Genomic DNA, 9840 nt, shown 5'->3' on the forward strand with positions numbered 1-9840 from the left:
CACAGGTTCATCTTTTGAATGCAGGTTAACAGGCTTTTGGAAGACTGTGACATCTGTAAGAGGCACAGCTTAAATGACAGAAATGCGTCATTGTGGGTAGCCTTTGAGAGTTATAATCACTCCTGGTTCCTACCTTGTTCTTGGTGTGTTGGTCCCCCATGACAGCCAGGATGCCCTGAAACTGTAAACTAAAGTAAATCTTTCCTGCTATGAATTCTTTCCATTAGGTATCTCACACTGATGGGGAAGTAACTCCTGGAAAATGCATCTGAAAATGTTTATTTAATTGTCTGGGAAACAAAATTCAAAGCCAAATCTCTAAATTCAAATATCTTTTATACAGAGATGGTAAAAAAAAAAGAACCAATTTATTATTTAATCCCTTTAACTGCCATATGTAGTTGGGGAGGTAGCTCATCTCCTAAAGAACTTGCCAGGAAAGTATGAGGACTTAGGTTCAACCAGAAGTTGTGTATTGAAGCCAGGTGTTGTGGCATGTACTTGTAATCACACTGCAGAGGAAATAGCACACAGCACAGGCAAATCCCTCGGGCTCTCTAGCCAGCCAGTCTAGCACACTTGGTGAGCTTTAGGCCAGTGAGTGAATCTGTCTTAGAAATCAAGATGGATGGCTTCTGAGGAGTGCCACCTAAAATTGTCCTTTGACCTCAACACACACATGAACACAAGTGTACCTGCATATGCCTGTACACTAAACACACACTAAGTAACATACAATGCAATGCTTACAATGGACAATCCACTAAGAGTTGCACAGTCCATAGAAATAAGAGGCAGTCAGTTTGCTTTATACAATCAAGCAGATACAACCCCAAGAGACATGTCTCCAAGAGAAACAGAAACTAGACCTGAAACCAGAGGACATGACTTTTCACACATAGATCCTCCTATTATTTCTTGGTGGGGGAAATGATCATCTGTGAGAGAATACTGGTTTTCTCTAAAGAGAGAAATATCTAGTTTCTCATATTGCTTTGCTATCCGATCATTTTACAAACCAAAGCAAAAGGTTCACTGAAGTTAGGCCTGCACTGTCAGGAATCTGGGAGGGAGTGGTGCTAACTAGTTTACGGTAGCTCAGGCCTTTTGAGACAGACAGGTGTGCCACAAAGCTCACAAAACTTTGTCTGGATTTAAAAGAAAAAGATGATAGATACATAGAGACACACATGCATACTTAAAGAAAAATAGTAGGTTTTTTAAAATTAATGATTTATTAAAAAGGAGATGGAAATATCTTCCCTTAATTCTATTAGGAAGAATTATTCTTTCACTTTCAATATGTGTTTGTCCTATATTTGTTCTTTAAAAATGGGCCAGGGAGGTAACTTAGTAGGCAGGAGAATTTGGTCTGCAGCTGTGAGGGTCTGCATTTGAGACAGGCATGGATATGTGAGGTGGATACAGACGGATGCTGAGAGCTCACCTGCTAACCAGTATACACAAAACTATGATCTTCTGGTTTAGTGAGAGTCCCTGCCTCAAGTCAGAGAGCAACACATCAAGATACCAGCTATCCTGCTTTGGCTTCAGTATGTTCATACATGAATGCACATACATAAAAACACACTCTCATGCATATACTACATACCACATGTACTACATATCACATGTACCACACACAGAGACTCACACTCACATGTATGCACCAATACCATACATTTACACATCCACATATCACATATACAATGGCACTCTCATGCTCACATACATACACTACACATCTAACACACACACACACACACACACACGGGGCGGGGGAAGAGAGAGAGAATGAAGGAAGGTCTTTCTATTGTCAGTACTGAAGTCTACAAATAATCATCTTTTGATCATCAGTGTATTAGGAGGATTAATTAATACTATATTTCACACTAAAAATAAAATTGGAAACGTTCCAAATACATTATCATTCACCTTTCATAGACACTGACAAAATAATTTACTTTAATATAACCTGCATAAACAAGACCCTAAGCAGTAAAGCTGCTAATTGCTTTTGCCTCTCAGGAACATCAGCCTCTGTGTGTTGCGCTAGGTAAACGCGCATTAATGAATCATTAATGTTCAGCCAGGATCAGGCCAGTGTTTTCAAAGGAACCAAAACAGCATTATAAAGAAATGGATTAAATTAAGGGAAGTATATTAAGTCACCTTCATTTTATCTTGCAACACTAGATTAATCACTGGCACCAAAGTGTTATTCTAATTGAGCTTAAAAAAATAGTCTTTTAGTCTTTGATTAGAGTTATTTTAATGACGACTCCAATTTGCTTTTTATGTGTAAATCAAACCACAGGGTTCTCAGAAGATATTAATTGGGGATGAGATTAATCATTCCTTTGGGTTTGATTCACTTGATATCAACTCCACCCTGATGTTAGGGAGAGTCAAGAAATTCTATTCTTTCAGGCTTCATTAAGCACAGCAAAAACCACTGGGAAAGTGACACAAAGATTCTCTTGCCCAATAATGAAGACTCTTTCTGGCCCCTTATCTACTGCATAGATGTGGAAACGGGATGCAGTTGTCCTAAGGTTAGATAGACTTCAGTACACATGGCACAAACTTGGACATGAAAAGTGAGGATACAAAGGCAGGGGAATCATGAGGACATGAGGGCAGGGGCCCTCTGGAGTCTGGTGATGCCTCTTCCCAGCAGAGAAGCAATAATCCAACACACGTGGTATCTGCTAAAGGCTTTCTTTTTCTCAGCTACAAACCTGCAGTTTTCAAGAAACATCATCGGAACCCCTTTTCCATTTACAGAAACAAAGGAAGAAAAAGCTCTAACCAGTTGTAACTAATTTCTGGTTTTATTTCCCATCAAAGAACCTCAGGAGAGACTCTATAATCACACTTACCAAGAAGGGAAAAAGATATCTTAGCAGCCCTTTGAAATACAGCTTAAGAGCAATCAAAACGGTAGACATGCCAAGGCATTTAACAGGAACTCATCTCCAAGGCGGCCTCACCCATGTTCTCAGAGTGCTGTGCTCTGCCCGAGTGCCTTCCTATTGTGATAAACTCCAGCTCTGCTTCATGCTGGCTTGTCCTGAAATTCTTTTCTGGGTCAAAGCCAAGGATCCATTTATCTGATTTGATGTCCCAGGATTAAAGGAATTCCTCCTCCTTGAGTTGCTGTGAGTAACAGTACAGAGATGGGGCTCTAACCCTGCTGCTGCTGACAGAGTTCCAAGAATCTCTGCATCCAAGCCTGATTTCAGCAGCCCAAGCTCATCTGTTAACCTCATCTACAGTGAAGCCAAAAGATTCTAATCATCCCCTATTGGTGCCCCCCGGGGACTGCCTCACTGTGGCTGTGGCTTTCTATGCATCATGTCACATCTTCACAGAAAGCTTAGGAGTAGGTTTATACAAAATGAGGAAACCGAGGCTCAAGGGTTAGGCACTAGACGTGATGTTTTCTAGCTTGTAAAGAACAGGATGGAGATTAACACTGGGTTTGTGTATCTTCAAAGAACATGTACCTGATTTAAGCCTTTCTTCTCACGATCAGAGAAAATTTAGCTGAATTAAATACTGCTTAAGGTTCAGGTCATAAGGAAACGTCATCTCCATAAGGAAATCTCAGGTCAGTTGCTAATAATAACACAGGAAAAGGGGCTCAGTGAAAGCTACAGGTGTTTAGAAATGGTCAGAGGTGTGCCTTGCTTTTTAGTATTTTTATTGGTAAGCTTAAAACTCTTCTGCTTCAGACAATGTTGAAGGCCCACTGAGCAACTGGATATCAACTTTTTACTCAGAACTGTTCTGAGGTACCTGCCCCAGCTGTATGGCATGAAGAACTAGGAATTTGCTTAATGCATGAGGAAGTGAATGTTTCAGCTAAATAAAAGAGGAGGGGTTGGAGAGAGAAGCAGAGCCGGGCATCTAAAATGTATTTATGTGTGCTCCCATGTCTTCAGGGGAGCCTTGTGTATATAGATGTGCAGACACATACATGTACATGTGATGAGGGCTAGGCTTTTCTCTGGTGCCATCATTATGTTTCTTTGAGCATGAAGACATGGGTTTGATCCTGTGAACTCAGAAATGGTGGCATGTACTTCCAACCCCATCACAAAAGAGGCAGATCCCCTGGGCTTGTTATCCTGGTGGCCCAACCTACTTGACCAGTTTTAGGCCAGTGAGAAAATTTGTCTTGAAGGAGCAAACACAAACACACACAAAGCACAATGACAATATCAAAGGCTGTTATCCTGCCCAATTCTCTAAGCATGAGAGTAGTGGGGAGGATGATAACTTAAGTACCAGTGGGTATAATGTTCAAAAGATGACCTGAGAACAAGCAAGTCTGAGTTTATTACAGCATTAGATATATTAGGTTCTACCCCACCAGGGAGTAGATGTACTTACAAACAAGTCCATGATTTGAGTGAATTTGAAAAGTATTTTATGTTAGTTGTTAGGTTGTGTGTGTGTGTCTGTGTAGGTGTGTATGTGCACTAAATATATTACACATATATTTAAAACCTAGAAGCTTACATAATACAATTTAAAATATATACATAAAAAACCCCACCACCAACAAGAACAACAAAAAACTCAAGGTCTCAGGAAAAGCACCCTGCATATTGTACCATTGAGGTTGTTTATTCACTCAATAAATCTGTTGCTTATGATTACGGTTTTAATCTTTACTCTCAGACAGTGTGGAAAAGAACAGAATCCTTGCATCATAATAAAACTTGGGGAATTCCACATGAATACTATTTGATTTGTGTCTTCCTCAGTCCCTCAGATCAGCTACCTCAGCTTGGCGATGTCATCCCTAACCAAGCAACAACAGTATTTGGTCTTATCTAAGCCAATTTGCCTGCTGAGCCTCTGAAGCACCTGCATGAATTATTCTGTATAAAATCATTTGTTGTTTTCCCCTCCCTGTAGATAATTGGTTCTTGGCACTAGAACTTAAGTTATTTACAGTGCAAGTTTGTTAAAAATGACACTGAGATTTAGCTCAAACAAACAGAATCCATGTCCAGGGTGCAGTTTTAAAATGCTTTTTACCACACATGTTCAAATTAAATTTAAATTTTTTCCCATAGAGCTTATTGAGAAAAATGGAAATGTGGAAGCGATTCCAAACCCTGATCCAATCATGACCTTATTCAGTTTTCACAGAGAGAAAGGGGGTGGGGAGGAACTAAGGGTTTAGGAGAAGTCTTTGAAGGGGCCGAGATTCTCTGCGTGGGCCACTGACCAATGGTGCAATTTGAGAATGTCATACCTTACGTCTGCTCATAAGTATGCCTTATGCTTATAGGCTAAGACCCTGCAAAAACAAAGCTTATTTAAGAAGGCAAAGTATTAATCATGTGTCATAACACGATCTTGTGCTTCACTAACCTAACTCTAGGGAAGAAGTCTCGACACCTCTCAGAAGCCTACCTGTTTGGGTCTGTAACTTTCTGATCCGTAAAAACATTCAAGTGAGAAATGAATACAAAAGTAACAATCATAGCTCAAACCTGTTGGGTATAAAATATACAATAGAAACTATTTTAAATTCTGGTGATTAAATAATTTATATGAAATACATAGGCTGCTTCCTACCCAGCATATAGAAATGATTGGCATATTATTTTTAATTATTATGTTTCTATTAAGTAAAATGTAGGTAGTCTTTATAGCCTTTTGCATTTCGAAAGAAAACAGCATTTGTTGCAGTTTCAGATGCTGTAACTGTGAATTAGTTGGATAAATTCTCCTGGCAAAACAACTGAATGTTTTTAAAACAAACATCCCATATTAAACTGCTCGTTAATCTGAAGAGTTTCAAAGACAGATAAGAACTCCCACGCTGATTAACTTTTGGATGAAGTCCTAAAATCAAGAGGTAAGAAGAATATGGGAAGACGGGAACTGCACACATGTGGATGGAGGTGTTACTGCAGCAAACCTGGGAGCCGGCTCCCAGGTTGTGCAGGCTGCGGCAGAAGCCAAGGCTAGGCAGGGTTCACTAGAGTCAGACTGTCTGGAACTGCCCAGTGTAAAGACAAACTGACAATCTGTATCCAACCAAACTTGCCTGTACCCTCAACTCAGAGATCCGCAGAAAGACAAGACTGTGTGGATGTTAAGCAAAACAAAAAACAGAAGGAAAAATGGAAAGTCTCTGAGCAGGTTATGATTTCAGGCCTCTAAACTCTTGTGAATATACAGTAGTAATAATAGAGTCAATAAGACGAAGGGTCAACAGCAGAAAGATAATTTAAGAATAGAATATTAAGTAGAGATAACATACAGGTTTAAAGGTAGGGGAGGAAAATGAACACGTTCTTAAACACAGACGCTGTTTCAGAAGAGGTAGTCCAGATTAATGTTCAGTGAGTAAAGTAGGTGTAATGTAATTTCTAGGGTAAGCATTTAAATGATAGAAATAAAAGGTATTATAAAATGTGGTTAATAAATCGAACAGTCCACATTAGAGAAAGGAATAGCAAACAGACAGGAAGACAAATAGGAAACAGCAGAGCAGAATGCATCTAAGTGGATTATATAAGACATAATTAGAGAGAAACAAAGCATTGAGCTAAATATTTAATATCAGAATGTACTTTGAAAGAAAACATCAAATAAGATAATCTAGAAAGACATCATCTACAAAAGACGATTTAAAAAACAGAGATTTAGAAATTTGTACAGAAAACACTTTGAAAAAGAGGAAACAACATAAACTCACTGATAGCGACTCAGGGATGCTAGCCCTCATTGAAGGACAGCCCTAACAGCCAAAGCTCAATTCTCAGTGAGCTTTCTATTATTTTAAATTTATAAGCAATGAACAGCATAGCTTCAAAAGATAAAAGATAAGAAATGACCAAACTAAAAACAAAAACTAGAGAAATCCATTGCCCTAATAAGGGATTAAAGTACACACCCCAAAGAACCCAAAGACATAAGCAGGTAAAATAACTCTATCTTGTAAAGGATTTGGACAATGCCGTGTGTACTGGAAGAAGGGATGTAGGGTGGGGATGGCAAACCTCAGTGTTTTCGTGCTTATATTATTTCCATATATCTACAGCATACTGATTTTTGAGAAACACTGGACAGAGAACTTTCCCTCCAGCCAAGGACATATATTTAGATATGGCATGCATATGTAAAGCTTGCATATACTCACAAAACAAAGATGGCTCATATTTTGTCACTTTCTGTTCAGCTACCCTATGGGCTGAGGGGATCTGTTACTTTCTTTTTTATATATAATTTTTATTTTCATTTCAAATGTTATTCTCTTTCCAGGTTTCCCCTCCATACCCCCTATTCCAACTTTCCTCCCTATCCCTTCCACCTGCCTGCCCTGACATTCCCCTACACTGGGGCGTCTAGCCTTGGCAGGACCAAGGGCTTTTCCTCCCATTGATGCCCAACAAGGCCATCCTCTGCTACATGTGCAGCTGGAGCCATGGGTCCATCCATGTGCACTATTTACAAGGTAGTTAAGTCCCTGGGAGCTCTGATTAGTTGGTATTGTTCTTTTTTTTAAGAAAATATTTTTTATTACATACTCTGTATTTACATTTGAGATGTTACCCCTTCACCCTGCCCTGCTCCCATCCCCCCTCCTCCTCCAGTTGCCTTCACAAAGGTGCACTCCCTCTGATCACCCTCTCTACCCCATTGCCTGTCATTCTCCTGCATTGGGACAATATACCCTCCCTGGAAAAAAAAAAGCCTCTTTTCACATTGATGCCAGACACTGCTATCTTCAGCTACATATGCAACTGGATCAATAGGTCTCTCAAAGTGCGCACAAAGGTTGGTGTTTTACTCCATGGAACTTTTGGAGGGTTTCGTTGGTTGATAATGTTATCTTCCCATGAGGTTGCAACCCCTTTCAGCTCCTTAAATTCTTTCTTTAGCAACCTCACTGGGATCCCTGGGTTCAGACCGATGCTTAACTGCAAACATGTTCAGCTATATCTATATGACTCTAGCATAGTCCCTGAGGGGGCATCTCTGTCTGGTTCCTGCCAATAAGTACTTTTTGGGAACAGATATGATGCTTGGGTTTGATGACGGCATATGTGGTGGATCTCCATATGAGGTGGCTTCTGAGTGATCTTTTCTTCAATCCCCGTTCCTCTATTTGACCTTGCGTTTCTTCCATGAGAGTTTTGTTCTCTTTTCTAAGAAGGACTGAGGCATCTCCATTTTGGCCTTCCTTTTTTTGGGCTTCATAAATGGCTGTGAATTGTTTCTTGGGTATTGGGTATTCTGGGGCTAGTATCTGCTAATCAGTGATTGTATACCATATGTGTTCTTTTGTGACTGGGTTACCTCACTCAGGATGATAGTCTCTAGTTCGATCCATTTGTTTACAAATTTCATGAAGTCATTGTTTTTAATAGCTGAGTAGTACTCCACTATGTAAATGTACCACATTTTCTGTATCCTTTCATGTGTTGATGGACATCTGGATTCTTTCCAGCTTCTGGCTATTATAAATAAGGCTGCTAAAACATGGTAGAGCATGTGTCCTTGTTATATGTTAGAGCATATTTAGGATATATGTTCAGAAGTGGAGTGGATGGGTTTTTAGGTAGTACTATGTTGAATTTTCTGAGGAATCGCCAGACTGATTTACAGAGTGGTCATACCAGCTTACAACCCCACCAACAGTGGAGGAGTGTTCCTCTTTCTCCACATCCTCTTCAGCATCTGCTGTCATCTGAGTTTTTTGATCTTAGCCATTCTAACTGGTGTGAGGTAGAATCTCAGGGTTGTTTTGATTGCATTTCCCTGATGATTAGAAATGTTGAGCATTTATTTAGGTGCTTCTTAGCCATTTGATGTTCCTCAGTTAAGAATTCTTTGGTTAGTTCTGTACCCCAATTTTAATAGAATTATTTAATTCTCTATAGTCTAGCTTTCTGGTTTCTTTATATTATATTTGATACTAGCACTCTATGAAATGTAGAATTGGTAAATGTAGAATTGGTAGATGTAGAATTCCCAATATGTAGGCTGTTGTTTTGTCTTCTTAACAGTGTTCTTAGCCTTACAGAAGTTTTTCAATTTCATGAGGTCCCATTTGTCGATTCTTGATCTTAGAACATAAGCCATGAGTGTTCTGTTCAGGAAACTTTCCCCTGTGCCTATGTATTCTAAACTCTTCCCCACTTTCTCTTCTAATAGTTTCAGTGTACCTGGTTTTATGTGGAGGGCTTTGGTCCATCTGGACTTGAGCTTTGTACAAGGAGATAGGAAAGGATTGATTTGCATTCTTCTGCATGCTGACTGCCAGTTGAACCAACACCATTTGTTGAAGAGGCTGTCCTTTTTTCATTGAATATTTTTAGCTCCCTTGTCAAAGATCAAGTGACCATAGGTCTGTGGGTTCATTTCTGGGTCCTTAATTCTGTTCCCTTGATCTGCCTGCCTATCTCTGTACCAATACCATACAGTTTTTATCACAATATAGCTTGAGATCAGGGAAAGTGATTTCCCCAGAAGTGTTTTTATTCTCGAGAATAGATTTTGCTATTATAGGTTTCCTGTTATTCCAGATGAATTTGCAAATTGGTTTTTCCAACTGTATGAGTAATTTAGTTGGAATTTTGATAGACTTTGCATTGAATCTGTAGATTACTTTTGGCAAGATGGCCACTTTTACAATGTTACTCCTGCCAATTCATGAGCATGGGAGATCTTTCCATCTTCTGAGATCTTCTTCAGTTTCCTTCTTCAGAGTTTTGAAGTTGTCATGCAGGTCCTTCACTTGCTTGGTTAGAGACACCGCAAGGTATTTTATAGTCTATGTGACTATTGTGAAGGGTTTCAATTCTC

Source organism: Micromys minutus (assembly GCF_963924665.1).
Source record: "Micromys minutus genome assembly, chromosome: 1".
NCBI classification, from domain to species: Eukaryota; Metazoa; Chordata; class Mammalia; order Rodentia; family Muridae; genus Micromys; species Micromys minutus.